The following is a 22387-nucleotide window of genomic DNA, read 5'->3' as shown; positions in this document are numbered from 1 at the left end:
ATTGGAAACTTGGGCCACAAGCAGCATGGAAAACTGGATACAAGACCTTCAACTAGCAGCCCATGAGAATATTCTGTGTCATAAACTACATAAAAAGTGAAGCTTCCATGAGATTTGGTGTTTATTTTTTGAACTCTTCACCAAAAAAATACCCATAACCAGTAGAAATGAGAGGCACAATGAAAGGATGGAAACTTCTCCAATTTAACAGTTAATCTGGGACCCCAACACAGCATTGACATTCATTTTTGTTTTCCTTTTTGTATGTATTTTTGTTTTCCTTTTTGTATGTTGCTATGAGTCCTATTTTTGGAAAAAAGCAACTAATAAATGCTAATAATGCTAATGCTAATGCTAATAATAATAATAATAATAGTATATTTTAACCCTTCTCTGATCATGTGAGCTTGAGTATAACACACCAGACAACTGAACATCAGAAAATAAAACTCTGTAACTATAACTGTGTTTTTAAATTGCTTTTTAAAAATGTGTTTTTAAATTTTTATATTTGTTTTCAATGTTTTTAATTGTTGTAAACCACACCAGAGAGCTTTGGCTATGGGGCGGTATACAAATGCAATAAATAAATAAATAAATAACTAGTCTATCTCTAGTCTCTTTAAAAGTTTCTACAACTTTGTATAGTTTTTGTTTCATGAGGCTAAGCATATGATGCAATTTCTCTAACAGATTTTCTTTACTATATTCATGAAACTCTGAATCACTTCATTCCTCTTCTAAGTGTGGTACCCTGACAGTACTCTAGATAAGGGCTTGTCAAGTGCTTAGCAGAGCGGTACTATTATTTTTACGAATCTTGCAAATGATGTTGATACATTGGTTTCTAATGTTTGACATTTGTTTTTATTAAACTTATTTATTTATTTATGTATTATTTATTTATTACTTGAATTTATATGCCACTTTTCCATACAAATATGCACAACGTGGCTTACAAAAATGCAAATGACGACATCGATAGCAATCAATTCAAACATAACAATCGTTTTAAATCATTTCAAAACATAACAATCCAACAATAACTCCAATTGATTACCTAAACATTATCACATTTAAAGTCATCATAAAACATCATAAAACAAGCTATCAATCAATTAAAGCATATCAAATTAATAACAAAACATTTCAATATTAATAACATAACATTACAACTTCATTGAATTGCTTTCATACCCATATGTTTGTGCAGGTTTTAATCCTGTCTTCCATAGTGTTTGCTGTTTCTACTGTTTGAAACACATATGTTCTTGGGAAGATGCAATAGGTGCACTGATATACCATGCCACTTGCTTTTCCAGGACATCATGCTCTTTCTGTCTTTTTAGGGTTCAGTAATAACAGCTGACTTCAGACATCAGTGTCACATAATTACAGTACTCTTGTGTGCCTTAATCCTGCCCACTTCCATCCCCATCCACAAGTCTCTGATCATCCGTTGCCAGGCCTTAAGTGACTTGATGTTCACAGTTCAGGGCCTAGCAACTCTGTCAGAAAGGGCTGTGGCTGAGTGGTAGAGCATATGCTCTGCATGCAGAAGGTGTCCAACATCTCCAGGTAGGGCTGGGAAGGACTGCATTATCTGCTTTAAACATAGAATGCAGATGGGGCCAAAATGTTGCAGTGTGGAGTGCTGCTGTTCAAGGTTCTAGCCACTCTATTCCATTCTACCCCTACCCTCAGTTTTTCATTCATTCCACATTCCATGGGTACTGAGCACACTCAGTCTTCATTGGGCTGCTCTTAGAGATTTTCCCTCTTTGCGTCTTTTCTATTTTTTTTTAACTTCTGCAAAACTTTGAACTTCCCACAATCCTGCTGATACCTCCGTTTTGTGTGTGGATGCTGCAGTTTTGGCTACATAGCCAACAGCACTCACAACCTGAACAAGAGTGGAAGATAATGCTGTGCATGAAAATGTAATACCCATTCATCTGCTGGTAAGACTCATTTTGAACTGTTGCAAACAATAGTGTTTTCCAAACATATCTTTAACCATAAAGACAAACGCTGTCTTGATATTTAAAATAGTGCAGGACAGAGTAAATGAACACAGCATAAAACAGAAGAGAACCTTCAACCATATTTGGTGGGGTGAGTGCTTGGATGATGCCCTTGACCTGAGAATAAGAGTGAAACAGCCAAGTTTACCTATTTTCATGTTTTGAAATGTTGGGGAGTATGTCTCTGATCTGAAAATGTCATTGTGGAAGTATTTAGGATGTTGAAAGTGGAGTTCCATTATCAAAGCCAACACTGAGGATATGAAAGAAGCTAGCTGGTAAATCTATTGGGGTGCTTCCAAATGGGTACTTATTGTGGAATTGGTGCTGCTCATGTATGCAAGGAGTGTTTTTGGCAGCAATTTTTGGCACAATGTTTTAGGTGTCAAAATGCTAGCCCACATCCCCTCCCCAGTTTAATCCAGATTTACCTGTTCTGCAGAAAACCCAAGTTAAAAAAAATCTGTTGCCAATGATCCATTCGCAATATTTAAATGGTGCATGTGCAGTAGTGTAGTGGCAAATTCAGAAGTGCAGGATCCCTTCATGATAGTCCTGCCCCTCCTCCCTTTTTGCTGCTGGGTTGAGAATGAGATCCTTGTTAATGCTTTCTCCCCCAACAACAGACCTCCACAGGAACCAATAAACATGAAAGGGGAGAGTCTTCTCAGTGGCTGACTCACCTCCTTTCACCATGATTGGCTCCGATAATCAGGAAAGGACAAGGAACCATGTTAGAAGACTCTTCCCAATGGCTAACACATTCCTCTTTCATGCTGATTGGCTCATAGGATGCTGGAAACATAAGGACCCTGTGGGGACCCTGCTCCCAAAAAAGACCCCCTTAGATGCTGGACAACTGCACCCCTGAGTGTCTGTGATATTTAAGTTACTGTCTGGAAGCACCCTAGGACCTAATAGTACTGCTTAGGTCTTTTTAAAGCAACACATGTGGAAATGGATAGGGCCACAGGGGCACATATGTTAAGTAGGAAGGTCCAAATGGGGTGTCTAAACACTTTAAGATGAAAGTGGTTAGAAATCTCTATGCAATTAGGAACCTTATAACACAGACTTCTAACCTGGTTCAGTGAAACACATTTAGAAATTCTCTTCAGATTTTCCCACTCAATAAGCAAAAGTTTCCTACAGGGCAGACACATTAAGTGCAGGGCTTGTGCACGTGACCTTGCCGCCCCCTTCACACATTCACTTTGAATGCCCACTTTGAGCTATTATGTGTGCTATTCATGTATCCTATCCACCATAAGCCTTATTAAGTGCTTTCTTGGTAACAGTCTATAAATATTTATTGGTTTATCCAACCCTTTCATGTCTTTAAATTAGGAAATATTTTGCATTTTACTAGATCATAAAAAGAATGAAAGGCAAGAGCTTGCCTTGCTTGCAATCCTATAACTGTCCACTGACAATTTAGGTTCTTTAGAAGCATAGAGAAAGGGCATAATAAAGAATGGCTAAAGATCAATAGAACTTATTCCCAAGTCAGTGTGCACAGAGCTGAAGTCAAAGTGTACTTAACTCCGTATTACCTTAAGTCTTTGTCACTTATTAATAGTATATAGATGCAAACTTCCAATCTGTTTCTACTAAACATGTCATAAGTAGTCCAACTGGGGGCACTTCCAGACAGCATCTTAATACTGTAAATATTATATATTGTAAAATACATTGTAAATATATTATATATTGTAAATGGGGTGTTCATATATATATATATATATATATATATATATAAACGGGTCATTTTTAAAAAACTAATTGGATTTTCCCCAGAATGGGGAAATTTAAATTAAATGGAGAGGGGGAAAAAAGCAAATACATATGCTGGCATTTTGATGCCAGTGATATCATGTGGACACTGCAAAATATTTTCATGCATGAGGAGCACCCATCAACACTCATCTGGAACAGAGCTTGGAAGATTACTTTTAAAAAGTAATAAATTACAGTTACAGTTACATGGCCCAAAAAAGTAGTAATTACTGTTACAATTACAATTGCTCTGAAAGTAACTGATTACTTTACTTTCCCTCCAAAGTAATCACTACAATTACATTTCAGTTACTTAGAAAAAAACACCTACAAGGTGCTGGCCTTGGCTGCTGCACATCTAAGTAGCCTAAAACAACATTAAAGATAAACAAGCACATACAGAGGTAGTAGAATAATTATTTTTATTCATAAGACAGCAATGGTGGTCTCTCTGCTGGTACGGGTGGTGGGGAGGGAGGCTGAGGCCACTACTCAGATCTTTGCCCGTCAAACTAAGTGCAATCCCCCCTCAGCCAGCAAGCATAATCTCTCTCACTTAACCACCTCCCAGACCTTGCCCTGCCACCAACTAAGGAACACTCACCCAAGCACACATTTTCCCCTGAGATGCAAAAAAGTTAAAATACTGCAAATGCATCACAGTAACCAGAGAGGGTGGTGGAGGCCAGTTTGTGTGCCAAGTGCAAACACAGTATTCTGTCTGTCTGTCTGTCTGTCTGTCTGTCTCTCTCTCTCTCTCTCACACACACACACACACATGTTGTCATCTTTCACCTCCACAGTTATCTCCATTCTGCTGCTGCCTCCTTCTCCTCCTTTATCCATGTTCTTGACCTCTGGATCCTTTTCCCCCTCCACTCCATTCTTTTTTTTCAATAATTTTTATTCAGATTTTCATAAAACATACAAGACAAAATCATAAAACATTCAAAGACAAAAAACAAAATCAAAAATAGTTAAACAAAAAGAAAAAAAGAAAAGAAGAAAAAAAAAAAACAAAAATAAAAAATAAAGAGTAAAATATTGACTTCCCATTTGTCAAAGATCAAATCAGTTATAAGTCTATAATATATAGCAATCCTGTCTCTTAAGTCATATTATAAAATCACTTTCCTCCAGTAGTTATCTTACTTAATCATCAAATCTCATAAACATTACTTTATTCTTTCCACAAAAAGTCAAAGAGAGGTTTCAATTCTTTAAGAAATATATCTATCAATTTTTTTTTCCAGATAAGCATATCGATTAATCCATCTCATTACTAATTATGATAATCTTATTGTCATAACCATAGTCAAAATAAACATTTCAATTAATCCATCACATCAGAATCTGTTAGGTTCAGTAATTTCAGTAGCCATTGTTCTATTATCTCTATTAGTTCCATTTTCCATCTTCCATCTTCAGTAGTCTTGTTAAGTCCAGTAATTTCAATATCCAATCTTCCATTATCAGTATTCCATAATAATCTTGCTGTCAAAGCCATAGTCATATAATAAGAGTCTGATGGGAATTACCTCTATCCCAAATATTTTCTTGCCATCCATTCTGAATAAGTTGCTGAAATACTGCTGTAAAATCATATCTCTGTTCTTTTTTTCAAAATACACTGGGTCATCTCTTAAAAGTTTTTCCATTGTCACATGGCTGCAGTTAATTCCATAGATTTTCTCTATATTGGGCTCCATCACATCATTCCAGTCCAGAAGATAATCCATGCCATTGATAACTTTATCTCTAGAATCTTCATTAATTTCTTCAGAGATAACATTGAGTTCCAAACAATAGATTTTATTTCTAAAGTCCATAGACTCCAAATCTTGTTCCTGTTCCACGTTTGTTCCAATCTCCGGGATCTCCTCTCTCACAGGGACCCCTATTCCAGTCTCCAGGGTCTCCTCTCTCACAGGGACCCCTTCCAGGGTCACCTCTCTCACAGGGACCCTTATATCTTTAATCTCCTGCTTCATTTTACTCAATTCAATTTTCGTTATCTCAATCTCATTCATTATTCTCTGAAACATAGTTATTTCCAGATTCTCAGCCACTTTCTTAATTGCCATTTTAAAAGAAAAATATAGGAAAACCACTTCTTATTTCAGCAACAATTGGGTTAATACTCCAAACTTGGTGACATCACAGTATAAACAGAGCAGACAGCCTTATCTCTCCAATAGTTAAGTAAACAAAATGCAGTTCCCAGGATCGAAGCAATTAATGGCAATCGTCAAGAAACAGATTCGTCAAAATAAAATAGACCAAAAAGAGAGTAGTCTCAAAACAGTATAATATTTTTCAAAATAAAAATCTGGAATAGAAATCCCTCTTCTGTGTGTATCTTTAGAATGCAAATCCAGGACAGCTTTTTGCAACAAAAACAGAGATAAGCTATTAATTAGTGCGTAGCAGAGAGAAGTTACGGCTCCCCAGTGAGATGTCAAAAACCGATCAATCTGGCAAATCTCTTTTAAACAGCAACAATTTAAGTCAAGTAAAAGAAAAATATAGAAAGAAGGGTGCTTGCCTGTTAGTGCGTTCTCTCTTAGAAGATAAGATGAACGTTCGCTTTAACAGATAGAGCTTGCTGTTGAAAATCCGTCCCACCTTCGTCGGCTGGACCTCGTCCCATAAATTAATGAGATCTGGTCGTCCCAACAAAAATAGGCTTTGAGGTTAATCTCTTCGTTTCTCCCTACCCGGGAGAAGTTTAATCAGTCAAAAAAAAAAAAGAAAAAACTGACTGATATATCTGAATAAGCTTCTTTTGAGGCAGGAGCCCGTCTCAAAAGCAGGCACAGGCTAAGTCACCCTTCCCGGAAGTCCCCCTCCACTCCATTCTTCACCACCACTATCCATTTTTTTAAACAATTGTTTTCTCCACTCCACTCCATCTCACTCTCCGCCTCCTCCCTCGTCACCTCCTCCCCATCCACAGAGCATGAGGAAAGAGCAACACTGCGCAGAAGCCCAGTTTGAGGCACATGATTTTCATCCACAAATCAGAGGAGCAGAAGACTTCCCCTGCTCCCCCCCAAGTAATGCCCAAATGTAATTCTGGAAACATTACAATTACTCCACAAAAGTAGTAAAATTACTCCTAGTTCTATTACAATCAAAATGTAAAGGAATTACCCACTCGTTACTCAAAAATGTAATGAATTACAAGTAATTCGTTACTTGTAACTAGTTACTTCCAAGCTCTGATCTGGAAGCACCCTAAGTCTTCAGTGAAATTACTGAAGGATAAAAATCTGGGGTAAAACTTTTTTAAAAAAAATTGCTAGGTACACACTCCTGCATTGCAATGGTATTTTAGGGAAACACTTGGCCTTTAAAATGGTTGTTACCCAACTGGTACAGCCATAGGCAGGGGACTATGTCACCCATGTCCACTCACACATCAAACTGGTGTCTCTGACACTTGTCCGGGTACTATCATATTCTGCATTGTAATTGCATCAACAAAGGATGTGACAAAGAAGAACTAGATTGTTGTGTGCACCCCAGTCTCCGAGTGCTGAGAGACCTTCAGTGGTTTCGGCGCTTTACCCAGAATTTGGTTTCTTGGAATGAAGCGGAGACTGTGGTATCTTATAGGATATATGGTTTATTTATACATATATACAATCTGAGTGTAAGATGGAGGGGTTCTCAGCATTAACAGTCCAACAGATCTTGCTCTCCCACCAGGTTCACAGGAAGGCACCTGAGAACCATTGCTTGAGATTCCACACAGAGGGCAAGCAAGTCTCTCAGTCTTTCCAGGTTCACCTCAAGACTAATATTAAAAACACAGGTCACTTCCTGCTCTAGGATGAGGGGCCTCCAGCCAGGTGAGGGAGGAGGAATGCCCTTGTTATTATGGCAACAGTTCTCCTCTCAGCCATAGCCTTACATATTTAAATTACTCCATTAGGGAATAAAGAGACTCACTAGGCTAGAGTGATTAACTTATCAAAGGAACTTTTTTGACCTGTGGGACAAGTTTCTCCATTGCAGATCCCAACTCTCATGTACAGTACAGGATTCCAAATCAGAGGCTGGAAAGGGTACCTAAAGACACCATCCATCTCAATCCCCCCAATAACAGACAATAATGTACCTCTCTTGCATTAAAAAGTGATCATTTCAAAAGGTTCTGAAATGGTTCATTACTTAAATAGTATGTAAAAATAGCTACAGAAGCAGCTCTTTTAAATGAGGGTGAGTTTCTTGTGGGGAATGTCCCAATGATCTTATAAACATTCCCCTACAAGGTGAAATAGAAATACAATCAGAAGACAAGCAACCATTGATAATATTCCACGGTACAAATTCATTTGAGTGCCTGGGAAATGTCCAGTATAAAGTAAAGAAATAGACTATATTGGAAATTATGACTTTTAGTTTTAGTTTCTAATTTTTGTTATTTGTTTGCTGTGGAGCCATCTATAGGCCCACTATATTGAATGGGGGCTCATTCCCACGTAAGTGTGAATTGCAGCCATGATTACAGATCTTAAAAGTAGAATGTACTGTAGCTCTGGATAGGACTTCAATAAGAAAGGCAATAGTTACTTTAAAAGCTTAGTCCATTTTATTTGGCTTTTTTATTTTAAATTCCAACACTTGCAACAACAAAAACACACCATAAATCTGTGATTTCCCATTTTAATCATCAAGATGTTTCAAGGTTTGCATGTTGATGCAAAATAAGGAGAAAAGAAACTGTATAAAAGACACCTCAAGGATATCTTAGGAAAATTAATGGTTTGTTATAAACCATAACTGATATGCCAAGAAGTACTCAAACATCTAATACTTAATGGCCTTGTGTACATTAAGATATTTTATCATGTATAAACACAGTTTCAAACAAAATGCGTAAGCTAAAATGAGATTGACCATGACTTTTTGCAGTACAGAGGAAATTTTTTCACTATTAAGTCAGCCACTTAGATAATGCCAAAGTTAGAATTAAAAACATTGTAGTGTAAGAATCAGAAGTGTATGTGTGTACATGTGGGGAATCATCTGAAAGTTCCACATATATAGGCCATGCACATTTGTGTACACATGAGCTCATATAAGAGAACACTTATTTGGTCCATGAACGCATGAACAAGTGGCAGTCCTGATATTCATCAGGAAATTAATCCCTATATTGATTTGTGTACACATGCACAGATATAAAAAAATACAGGAAAACAGCAACTCCAATGTTGCACTCTACAGCATTTGCAGGGTTCCGTGCACTGGGTCACCAGCATTGCCTCCCAATCTCAATCTCTCCTGCCGATCCCTATCCAAGGCTCTTCCTGCAGAAGAATAGAGCTCTGTTGTAACTGAGGAATTATGTGGCAGACATGCAACAGAGAGTGGGTAAAGAAAGCACTGTTAAAGCTGAAGGTCTCTAAGCAGCTGGTTAGCTTGTCATTTGTGCTGGTCACAAGCTTTGGTTTCTGGAAACAGTGAAGGTAAATTAAGATAAGATTACTGAGTCAATCTATTTTGTTAAATTTCATATGCCAGTCCTAAACCTTGCTGTGTGACAACATTTAAGTGTCTAGGATAGGAATTACAGGGAGCTTCAGCAAGACTGTTGACATTGGAACCAGAATGCCATAGTATACCAGGATGTAAACGTACTGGCCTCCCTTTTATAAATATTTGGAAATTCTCCTTTCCCTTTGCACTCAACAAAAAAGAGAAGTTTGCAGTTAGTAGACAGGTGTGATCTAAACACAAATGACATTTTAATCTGCACACTGAACTACTAATGAAGCCTTGATTTCTTTCATTGTCCCTTAATATCAGTAGCAGCTGGTGCCCACTAGAATTGGTGGGGCTGCTAGGAGTCACAGGGGTGGCCAATGGCAGTCATGGGGTATGGCCAAGTTGTTCTGGTTTTATCCCCATCCTCTTCCCTTGCAAGGCTACCGTGGACACCGTGGACATATTCTGCCCAATCAAAGTTTGATGCAGCCTAAAGGATTTAACCATCAACTCCTCCTCACAAACCATAGCCTCCTCTTACAGACTTGAGCAGAGGAGACATGATTAGGAACTATAAACCTCAGATGAAAATGGCATGAGCATGCACAGGGTGCACCTGTATCACGAATGAGGGACCTCTGTTTGTATTTAATAAGGTGATTCCATGACAAGTATCCTTTGCATAAACAGTATATCTTATAATCACCATAGTAGTTTATCTCGTCCAACATCCTGTTCTCACAATAGCCACACACACACATCAGTTTTAAACCTAAAGAGAAAAAGGAATGCCAGCCTTCTCTCAAACATTAGGGACACACACAAACCCTACAGTTCCAATAAAATGCAAGTATTGAAAGTTGCAACACACACACAAACCACCCACCATTTCTCTTCCCAATCCTCCTCCCCCATTCACAAAATAAATGCAAATCATTAAGTTAAAAATAGATACTATAGAAAGATGTTCACAAACTCTATACATTATTGTATAGATTGAATGGAAACAAGTATTAATAATTTTTTTAAAAGCCCAAGTTGCTCAAAACAGCAATAACACGCTTCTCCTGGCTGGCTACAAAGAATGTGGCTGGCTACAAAGAATGTGCTTTGAGGTGTGGCCTTCAAGAAAACAGCTCTGAGCATGCTTGCCTCAGACTGCCCTTCAAGGCAGCCCTATACCAAGACTGCTGGTTAGTCCTCATAACAACAGATGGCATACAAGCCTTCTCAGACTGGGCTGGAAAGCAAGCAGTCCTCCTACAGTTCAAATCTCAGACACATGGGTTTTCTGCTTAGAGACAGACTTTTGGATTAGGATTGGCCAAGTGCGGTAGAGACCTGGTTGGCCAGAGAACAATAGATTGACAGAAATGTTTGCAGAGTTTCTCTGAGTTCAGATAGAAGTATAAAATGTGTGTGGCTTTGAGATTTTGAGAGTATGTAGCTTTGAGATTTTTGGGTGTGTGTGTGTTAAAAAATGCTTGACATTCTCCTTGGGAGGGTTGTGCCCTGGCAGCCCTAGCGGACCAACCTCCATTGCTTAATATGTTAGAACCAGGACACACATTTGAGTTCATTTTATTTACATTAGTCCTCTTGTCAAATATATACAGTCCAATCCTATGCAGGTACATTCAGAAGGAAGTTCACTAGCCCTATTATCTGGCCCTCTGAACTCTTCTCAGGCTATGGCTCTTCCCAGGTTACATTCCCTATTGTCAAGCTATGCCCTTTAATGACTCTGCTCCACATTCTCCTTTAGTTCTTTTGCCTAGCTAGAGTGTGTCCTTGAACTGTGATAATGCCTCTCTCTTGCTTGGATGGAGGATGAAGAAATGTGTGGGGTGTGTGCGTATAAGTATAAACATAGCTGAAATATAACCTCCTGTGCAAAGGTAAGAGCCACACCTGTTGCTCCACTCACATTTGTCTTTTCCTACCTGCCACTGGCATGTGGCCCCAGAATGTTGCCTATTAAGGAATGTGGCCCTCAGACTGCAGAAGGTTCCCCACCTCTGATCTGGGGGGCATCCTCTCCTTTGGTTGGATGGAAACAAAATGTCTAGCTTGTGCTCAGGTGAGGAACAAATGGAAATAGGGTGTGTTGATTCAGCATCCAATGAAACATCATCACTTACATAAAAAGCACATGCCCACAATGTGATCTCTCAGTGCACTTTAGTGAAAGTCTTGCCATCCCTGACCCCCTTTTGTATTCATCTCCTCTCCTTCACCTTGCAGCTTAACTTTTACTTGCTAGAAAATAATATCCAAGTTACTTGAAAACTCGCCTCAAGAAAGCTTCTCTCTCAGACACTTTTAAACCCATCCTGGTCAGCTATTTTTAGCATGGTAAATTATGCTAATATGGGGGTTGTGACATATCCTGGCATATTATGAAAGGATCAAACATTTCCTTTTCAATAATTAACCCACAACATTTAACAGCTAGTCTTCCAAAGTCCATGGAAAGCCAGCACACCCAGGCTCAAGTTCTGTAAGTAACAGGAACTCTCTGAATGACCTTGGACAAGTGTCTTGTAACTTCTTATACATCTGTAAACTGGAAACATTTCCCTGCCTCATAGGATTCATGTAGATATTGTAAAACACTAAAGTGTGATAAAAATGCTTAATACTAAGGGTTGCTTGATAGTTTGTAATGAGAGACACAGCATAGCAGCTGGTGTTGCATCTAGACTGCACTTTCACATGGTCAACAGAGGGTTTTCAGTGAGTTCAGTCTGCCTGCAATCTACCCACAAATGTTAATAGCATCTCACAGAATGTGTTTGACCAATCATATCTTGGTTTAACAGGTCAAGGTGTGCACAAGCCTTTTCTCTGTATGCACAACCCTTTCTTCCTTTCTTTGTCAAACCCAATCAAACCCAAAAGTCTCCAATTAACTATTGTTTCCTCTTTGTCTGAATCTGAAAACTATGGTTATCATGTACAGAGCAATCCAGGATCTTAAACCATGGTATCAAGTTGGTTTAAGAGTCTAGCTTATTCCAAACCTGCTAATCATAGTTTCTGACTTGGATAAAACAGGAAGCAATGGTTAGGTGAAGATTTCTAGGTAACATTTGACAGCTGCATACCGTGAAGGGAATAGGGAAGGGGCTGCATGTGTAGGCAAAAGCCTTGTGCATATCTCAGCATATTAAACCAACATATGACTGTCTGAACCAGATTATAAAAAGTATAGACTATTTCAAAAATATTTCATGCCTACCTGTTTGGTGTGAGTGTTTCCCCATAAACAGAACCAGCTTCATCAAGTACATAATGTTTCTTCTGTTTCCATTTGGAAGCCATTAATTTGTCACCATTAGTGTTCTAGTGATGACAGTCGTCCCAGGTAGATGAAGTATTTTATGACACTGAATTATATTCGCTGAAGAGTTTGATGTCCATACACTTAAGGAGAAGTGTTATTGAAGATGACAGAATAGTCCTAATCTAAACCATTAAATTACCCCAAAATTTACTATCAGACCCTTAAAGTTGGTTATAGACTCTCCTGTGATAAAATACGGATCATCACTCTGCAAATAGAAGAGAAGGACATAAATTGGTTGTAAAAGTAAAAGGAGCTTAGCACTCTGAAGACTTTGGCTAGACTATAAAGTAGGTCAGTCCTAAATACACATGTTTAAGAGTGGAGGCAATGTGTTTAAACTTTTTATTTTTAAAGCTGGGATTATTATTTAACTGGAAGAATGCATAAAAGATCTTAGGGATGCCATGTTTGGCCAGTGGGGTAGAAGTTACTTTCCCCTGATATCAGCATTCATTAAATAGATGTAGTCTGAACTGGGGGTGTGACTAACCAGGAACAAGACTTTGTAGTGGATACCTTGATGAAGAGGCTGACACAGTGTATGGCAGCTGTGAAATAGGTGCATTCCTTGTTAGAAAACATTGGGAAAGGGATTGGAAAGGACACTGACAAGATCACAATGCTGTTATACAAATCTATGCAACAACACTTGGGTTACGGTGTGCAGTTCTGGTTGCCTCACCTAAAACAGATATTATAGACCTGGAAACATTTCAGAATAGGGCAACCCTAATGATCAAGGGATTGCAACAACTCCCTTAGGAAGAAAGGTTGCAACATTTGGGGCTTTTTAGTATAGAAAAACTAAGGTGTGACATGATAGAGGTGTATAAGATTACGCATGGTATGGACAAAGTGGATAAAGAGAAGTTTTTCTCCCTCCCCATAATACCTGAGCCCACAGCCATCCATTGAAGCGGAATGTTGGGATATTCAGGACAGACAAAAGTGCATCTGTTAAACTATAGAAATCACTTCCTTTTTTGTAATGATAGCCACCAACTTCGAAGGTTTTAGGACTAGACAGATTCATAGAGGATAAGGTTATCAATAGCTACTAGCCACAATGGCTATGTTCTAACTCTAGTGTTGGAGCAGTATGCCTCTGAATATCATTGGCTGGGAATCACAAGTAGGGAGAATGCTGTTGCTCTCAGGTCTTGTTGTGGGCTTCCCATAGTGAGAATAAGATGTTGGATGAGGTATGTTTTTTTGTCTGATCCAGCTGGGCTCTCTTATGCTATGTTATTATGTTAGTTAGATTGATCCAGATGGAAATGGCGTAATTGGAATCTGTATTATAATTGAGAACTTGAAATTGTGTTATATCCAGGCACATTGAACTAACTGTGCACTGTCCCCTTGAAGACAACCGAGTCTTCAAACTCTCCCTCCCTTTCTTCCCTTGGACTAGGAGAAACTCTGCTGCAGGCCTGCCTTTTAGAGTTCTGCCAGGAAGGTTTAGGTTGGTTTACACAAGACGTTAAATGCATCACCTGCAACATTGTGTGAGGTTTTAAACAACATAATAGTAACCATGGAGGAACTGACTTAAATAAAAGGACCTCAGTGCACAGTGAGGACTGGCTTAAGAATAAACCAGACAGAAAAAGTGTCCAAAATATTGTATTGTTGCCTGATGCATTGCAGAAAGAAGAAATTCCTTCTTCGGGGCAATTCCATATCAGCACCCTGCAAAAATAATACACTGTAGCTTCTTTCCTTGTCAAATGCAATTGCTGCTATAGTATATATTTACAGGGGGCCATTCTAACATAGACTGGGCAAACAAAATATTTTTGAGGACACTGACAACCTTTTTTCTCTGGTTTTTTCCTGCATTCAGTGCTTCCCCATCCTCCCCCTTTTTTGCTGTTGAGGATTGGTTTACCCTTTCCCTTCCTGCCATAATCCTGACAAAAATTGCCCCTGTGGTACAATTAGCAGTACGTGGAGATGGGGGAAGGGGGGATTTTTGTCAACTATATGCTGAGGGAGGGAAGGGCTATACCTCCCAATGTGTGCCAGTCCCAATTCTAAATGGATTTTGCCCAACATCCCATGCTTGGCATTATATAATTTTAAAAAACCTCACATGACATTGCAAGTGACACATTTAAAGTTACATGGCCCTTCTTAGACAAGGCTATAGACACCTGTTATGGTACCAAGGCTGAATTCAGCAGGCAATGTTGAAAGGGCAGCATCTTGTGTTTTTTAAAGGAAAATCTAGAGCTATGAATGTGGGAGTGAGAAAGCTCTTTGGTTTCAGAGATGCAACCCAGAATAGATTGGGGGGGAGGGTGAGCAGATTTGGACAGGTCTAGAAACCATTGAGGCAGGTATGAGAGTGGTTTCTGGTAGGCCTGGAGAGGCAGCCAAGTGCAAAAGTTGAGGTGAAAAAGCTATAAAAAGGCTGAGAGGATATATGGCCTTACCTCTAGTTTTCCACAGCTCTCAAATAATAAACAAACAAAAATGGCCAAGTTGAGGGGATTTTATTTTTGTTTTCTCTTCGGTTAGACAGCCTAACTGGAAAGGTAGACCAACACAAATAATTTTTTGTTTTTGCATTACACAGCAATTTTCACAAAATTGTTTTTCAAGAAGAAAGCAACCAATTCAGCATTGTTGCTAAAACAGAGTGCACAGTGGTACACTGAGCAAAGACATACCACACTTCAGGCAAGCAAATTCATGGTTTCTTGATCAAACATGATTTGTAAAAAAAAAATTTGTCACCAATATGAAGAGATTAATATCTGAAATTCATAAAAATATACAATTTTGACATTTAAATTTCTAATGCAAAATATTTGCAGTTGAGATGTGAAATTTAAACCAGGATTTATATTTTGAGTATTTTAGACATTGGCATATTTTGTTTTTGTGAGGCATCAAGCATGCAATTCTCATAAACTGCCAACTACCAAACATGAAATAACATTGCATAGCATCTGTCAGATGCTATCAAAGAGCAAATACTCTTACATACCAACTTAAAATACTATTACACATTCAGTATCAAGTACTGTCAAGTATCAACTGTCACATAAAGCTTTCATACCTTTAAAAGGGAATTTAACAAAAAGGAGAAGTCTATCAAAATGCAACATCCAGTTTTAGAAGCCACATTCTTTGAAAAATAGTGGGAGGGATTTAAAAACATACATTGTTTCCTTTTTGGTCTTCACAATTCCTGGATATCACATTCTCCTTTTGATGGGTGCACTGTTTTGCCAGAGACAGTCCTGGGCAAGGTCCTGGAATGAGTGGTTGCAGGCCAGCTTCATACACTCTTGGATGAGACCGATTATCTGGATCCATTTCAGTCGGGTTTCAGGCCTGGTTTTGGCACAGAAACAGCCTTGGTCGCCCTGTATGATGACCTTTGTCAGGAGAGAGACAGGGAGACTGTGACTCTGTTGATTCTCCTTGATCTCTCAGCAGCTTTCGATACCATCGACCATGGTATACTTCTGGGGAGACTAGCTGAGTTGGGAATGGGAGGGACTGCATTGCGGTGGTTCCACTCCTACTTGGCAGGTCGGCTCCAGAAGGTGGTGCTTGGGAAACATTACTCGGCACCCTGGACTCTCCGGTATGGGGTTCTGCAGGGGTCAGTTCTGTCCCCCGTGCTGTTCAACATCTACATGAAACCGTTGGGTGCGGTCATCCGGAGCTTTGGAGTGCATTGCCATCAGTATGCTGATGACATGCAGCTCTATTTCTCCTTTTCATCTTCTTCAGGTGAGGCTGTCAATGTGCTGAACCGGTGCCTGGCTGCAACAATGGACTGGATGAGGGCTAATAAACTGAGGCTCAATCCAGACAAGACTGAGATGCTGTTAGTGGGTGGTTCTTCTGACCAGATGGTGGATGTCCAACCTGTTCTGGATGGGCTTGCACTCCCCCTGAAGGAGCAGGTTTGTAGCTTGGGGGTTCTCCTAGAACCATCTCTGTCACTTGAGGCTCAGGTAGCCTCGGTGGCACGGAGTGCCTTCTACCAACTTCGGTTGGTGGCCCAACTACGTCCCTATCTGGACAGGGATAACCTGGCTTCAGTTGTCCATGCTCTGGTAACCTCCAAATTAGATTACTGGAATGCACTCTACGTGGGGCTGCCTTTGAAGACGGTTCGGAAGCTGCAGCTTGTGCAAAATGCAGCGGCCAGATTGGTAACAGGGACCAGACAGTCTGAACATATAAAACCGATTCTGGCCCACTTGCATTGGCTGCCTGTATGTTTCCGAGCTCGATTCAAGGTGCTGGTTTTGACCTATGCAGCCTTACACGGCTTGGGACCACAATACCTGATGGAACACCTCTCCCAATACGAACCCACCTGTACACTACATTCAAGATCAAAGGCCCTCCTCCGGGTGCCTACTCCAAGGGAAGCTGGGAGGGTGGCAACAAGGGAGAGGGCCTTCTCACTGGTGGCCCCCAAATTATGGAATGATCTCTTTGACAAGGTGCGCCTGGCGTCAACACTGTTATCTTTTCGGCACCAGGTCAAGACTTTCCTCTTCTCCCAGGCATTTTAGCATGTGTTTTAAAATTGTTTTTATATTGTTTTGAATTTTAAAATCGTGTTTTAAATTGTTTTTAAAATATGTTTTTAAATTGTGTATTTGTTTTAATGTTTTCGATTGCTGTAAACCGCCCAGAGAGCTTCGGCTATGGGGTGGTATACAAGTGCAATAAATAAATAAAATAAGTAAAATAAATAAATACTGTCGAAGGCTAAGGTTCTTTGCAAATTTGGATACAGTAACACCACAGATAGGGTGAAAAGTCACAGGTTTATTAACTACTAAGCAAAGTATAGAGATACAAGAAAGCAAAAACAGTCAATCTTACATTCTTTCTGTTGTCAGGGAGCCCTTCAGAACAAATGGACCCCTGTTGGAGCTTTGGTACACAGCACACTATCCTAGGAGTTTGGGTTTACACTGAGTTACAACATGGGATGGTTTTGCAGGGCTTTTTATACTCTTGGATGCTAATAAGCCACACTTGCTGTTTATGGGTTATTGTGAAGATGTTTGTTTTTCACAAAGCTTAGACAGCCTTAGTATATAGAACTCATGAGAAATTGCTGAGGTCTGTAGTTGTCTAGTGAGCTTCATGACTGTGTGGGGATTCGAACCCTGGTCTCCCAGGTTGTAGTCCAACACCTTAACCACTACACTACACTGGGTATTTGTTTTTAATTTTTCCTTTTTTAAAATTAGAAATAATGCCTTTCTAAAATGCATGCATTATTCAGGATGGGTTAGAATAGTTTTAAAAGGCATGCCTCCTAACTGAATATTGATCCATCACAGAACTATTACAGGGAGACTTTGAATGCCTGATCACATCTTAGAGGTATTTCATGCTGCCCCAAGAAAAGTTAGAGAAGTTCTTGGTGTGGCAGACTTTGGACAAATTTGCCTGAAATGTGGCACTCCTTCCCTAAAGTAAGTATTACACCTCTAAGAAAAAAAAATAGCGGCTAATAGTCACTTAAAAAAAGTTAGGAATTTAGGAATTAGTCCTAAAACTGTCTGAGATATGCTTCACGTGCTATGCTGCATACCTAAAACACTTTATTGCTACATCAAAAGAATGTATATATGCACACAATAAACATATTTAGCCACATGTACTAGGGAGCTAAGACTGGCTGCAGCACCACATCACCAATAAAACACATTTAATCTGCACATTGCCATTATTTCACCAAGTATTTCTGTACCAAATAGATTTGTTAATAATAGAGCTGGCTTATTTTAGAAAGCTTTTTTCATTTACTTTTATATTTATTTATTACATTTTATTTATTTATTACATTTATTAATCACCTATCTGGCTGGCCATCAGCCACTCTAGGCAATGTACAAAGCAAAATGATACAGAAATGATACAGAATCTAAAAAACTAAACAATAAAATAATACCTAACCAGCATTAAGAATAACATAATACAACCAAACAAAATGATAAGAACAAGGAATCTTCCATGATCTTCTTCTGATCTTCTTCTCCAGGTGACCTCAAGGCGACTCCAAGTGGGATGCTAAGTGTGACGCTAAGTGCCTCAGGCAGCCCCTCTTCTTTATATACCTGGAACACGGAAGACACAGGATGGCAGAGTTGTGGAGTAATTGGAGCAAGTGGCCACAGCTGCAACAGCATACAGAGTCTCGCAAACATAGCATTCTTCCACACACACCCAGCTTCAGGCAGCTATTTGAAATAGCATTATGCCAGCTGTACTGAAATTTTGTATTTTTATAGATCCTATATTTCCATTAGAGAGCCAGTGTGGTGTAGTGGTTAAGGTTACGACCTGGGAGACCAGGGTTCAAATCCCCACACAGCCATGAAGCTCACTGGGTGACCTTGGGCCAGTCACTGCCTCTTAGCCTCATGAAAACCCTATTCATAGGGTCGCCATAAGTCAGAATCGACTTGAGGGCAGTACATTTACATTTTTTATATTTCCATTACAATAAAGGAAAAACCATGCCACATACTCCAGCATTTAAATTTTGTCAAAAGAAAATGAAATAAAAATCTGTTGCTAGTTCAGACAAATGGCCAGCTGCTATAGAATACTTCCCATGTGGACCCCTTTTGCATGTTTCCTGGTTAAAATGGCTTACAGTTAGCTTGTTCTTTCGCCAGAACAAAAATATATCCAGTTCACTTATATTTATGCATATTAAAAATTTTACTGGGAGGGGAAGAGGAGGTTTGTGCTGTGCAAATACATCAATGGGAGTGCTGAATTGGCTGTGCTGATATGCTAGTGTAACATTGACCTCCCTGCTGACTCACTGTTCATGGCTAGCAGTAGCGACTCCATTGCTGAGAGGCCAGCTGCATGGAACTGCCCCTTCTCACCAACTGCCCCTGCCACTCTCTTCTCTGCTGTTTTCATTTCTCTCTTTTTGCCGCCTCCCATTCTTGCTCTTCTTCACTCGCTCTTAGGGTTGCCAGGTCTCCGGTTTTCACCTGGACACTCTGGATTTTTGCGGTCCTCTCTGGGTCTCTGGGCAAGTGACCTTAATCTTCGGACGCTCAGCTTTCATGTAAAAAAAAAGTTTCTATGTGGTCTGGTTCATGAGATATACACCAAAACATCAGCCACCCACCATAACTTCTGCTAAATGAGCTCGTAGCTGGCTGCTCAAACCCTACCCTTTCAGGTTTGTTGCCAATAAATGAAGTTAAGTGGGCTCCATAAATAAATAAGTAAGTAATCAGGGTTGTGATTTGTTGACCTCCAGGCAGTATCTAGACCCCACTGCAAGTGCAGCAAACTGCTGTTTATTCCTGTTTATCTGAAAATCTCATAAATTGAGTAAGTATATAGTTTTCAGTCCTTTTTTCTCTTGCATGAAGAAGTCAAACAAGTTTACATTTTCCTGGGCTGTTGAACAGGGCAGTGTTTTGAAAACCTTCCCAATATGAAGCTTTAATCCAATACTCGCTTTTCTGGGAGTAAAGCTGCAATGCTAATCCCATATATGCAGAGTAAACCCCATTGAATTCAATAGGACTTACTTTTGAGTAGAGATGGTTGAGTGTGCTGTAAATTGATGGGACATTTGAGTGAACATAGCAAAGAATTGTGTTTGTGTTGCAAATCTTTCTCTCCGCCTCCAATCCTATTTTATAAAGTAATTAGGCAGGGCTTAATTAGGTATCACTGCTTTTATTATGTATGAAATTGATACTGATTTTTTTAAAATGTTCTGCAGTGACCAACTGGTTTTGACAATAAACTATTATATGAGGTGTATGTATTTTACATGTCCAGTGTGTGTGAATATGGAGGCTTTCCAACATCCCTGTGAGGTAGGGTTGCCAACTGGAAACCAAGGCAGCTCATAACAAGAAATAAATCCCTTTAAAATCCAATAACCAAAAATATAAGTATAAAACAGTTGCAAAACAACGTAGTGGCATGATTCTGAATTTTGGGTTGGGTGACTTTGCAGTTCTGTGCACACTTCCCTGTTTGGGTAAGTCCCATTGAATACATTGAGACTTGCTTCTGAGTAAACATGCATAGGATTGCACTATAAATATCTTTACAGGTTGGGTAAATAATAAGCATATTTGATAGTCATGCTTATATAAATATTTCACTAGTCGTGATAAGTATGATTTCACACTATGGCTGTACATGATTTCCTCTACTTTTTAAGTGTGCCCTTCTTCCTTGGGGTGGTCATGGTCTCTGTCTGTTGTTTTCACCCTGAGGGGCAGATTAGGCTGAGAGATGGTGCATAACCCATGGTCACCCAGTAAACTTTGTAGCCTATTTCCATTTTAAATTTAATTTATAATATAAATTTATAATTATAAATTTAAATATAATTAAAATGATTTATATGCAGGCAAAGTTTATGAAGTAATGCAGATCCACATAATACATTTAAAGCATATCCAACTCACATTTAAAGTGCATAACTTCCCCCAAAGTGTAGTTTCCCTCTTACAGTTATAATCCCACTACCCTTAACAAACTACAGTTCCCATGCTTCTGTGATGGGATTCATGTACTTCAAATGTGTGTTGAATGTGCTTTAAATGCATGGTGTGGATCTGCCCTAGTATGCTGTGAATTCATTAGTGAATTGAAAAGAACAAATTTAAAAGCTACTGTTTTAAGCAGGGCTGTAGCTTAGTGGTAGGGCATATTTTGCATGCAAAGGGTCCAAAATTCAGTCTCTGAAAGAGACTATTGCCTGGAATCCCGGAGAGCCAATGCTAGTCCGTGTCATCAGTACTGAACTTGATAGTACCAAATGCAGGGCCGGAGCAAAGGGCGGCTAGGTCAGGCCCTAAGGCCCCTCGTTAGGGTAGGGAAGTAGTGCTCCTCTTCTGTGATCTGCAGCAGGCTTCCTGCACTGGAAAGCAGGAAGGGAGCTGCCTGCCCGACCACCATCCCTCCCTTGCCAGCCAGCCTCCCGCCAGCTCACTCATCGTCCTGCCTTCCCCCCACCCCCTGCTCACTCGCCCATCTGCCCATCCACTCAGTAGGTAGGTAGGTAGGTGGGGCATGCGTGTGTGTGGGTGCCCAAGGGCCCCAGCATGCCTAGTGCCAGCCCTGACAAAATGGCCTGATTTAGTATAAGGCAGATTCCTTTGTGCCTAAAAAAGGAAAGAGACCCAAGGGCCACAGTGACTCCAAAATTTATTTATGTATTTTATTTACTACATTTATATACTGCTTTATTGTAAAAAATCTCAAACAGGTTTACAGAAGGAATTAAAACAATAAAATTATTGGCAAAAACAGTTAAAGACAGGTATGTAAAACATTCAAAATAATAAAACCAGCAATGAATTAAAAACAGATTAAAAAAATAATAGCTTGTGCATGCCTGGGTAGGCTTGCCTAAACAAAAATGTTTTTAGCAGGTGCCAAAATGAGTACAATGAAGGCGCCTGCCTAACATCAATAGGCAGGGAGTTCCAAAGCATAGGTACTGCCACACTAAAGGATCTATTTCTTACAAGAGCAGAAAAAGTACTATGTGAAACCCATAGCATGGAAAGCACACCTTGAACCTGGCCTGGTAGCAAATTGGCAACCAGTGTAGATTTCAGAGCAGAGGTATTATGTGCTGACAGTGTCTCACTCACATCAGCTGTTGTGCTGCAGCATTCTGCCCCAACTGCAGCCCCCAGGTCAGGTTGTGCTGCATGGGGATTTCTGTGACCTTGGCTGACTGGCTGCC

Source organism: Rhineura floridana, chromosome 4 (genome assembly GCF_030035675.1).
Source record: "Rhineura floridana isolate rRhiFlo1 chromosome 4, rRhiFlo1.hap2, whole genome shotgun sequence".
NCBI classification, from domain to species: Eukaryota; Metazoa; Chordata; class Lepidosauria; order Squamata; family Rhineuridae; genus Rhineura; species Rhineura floridana.
The sequence above is the reverse complement of the archived record's forward strand: the minus strand, read 5'-3'. Positions refer to the sequence as shown.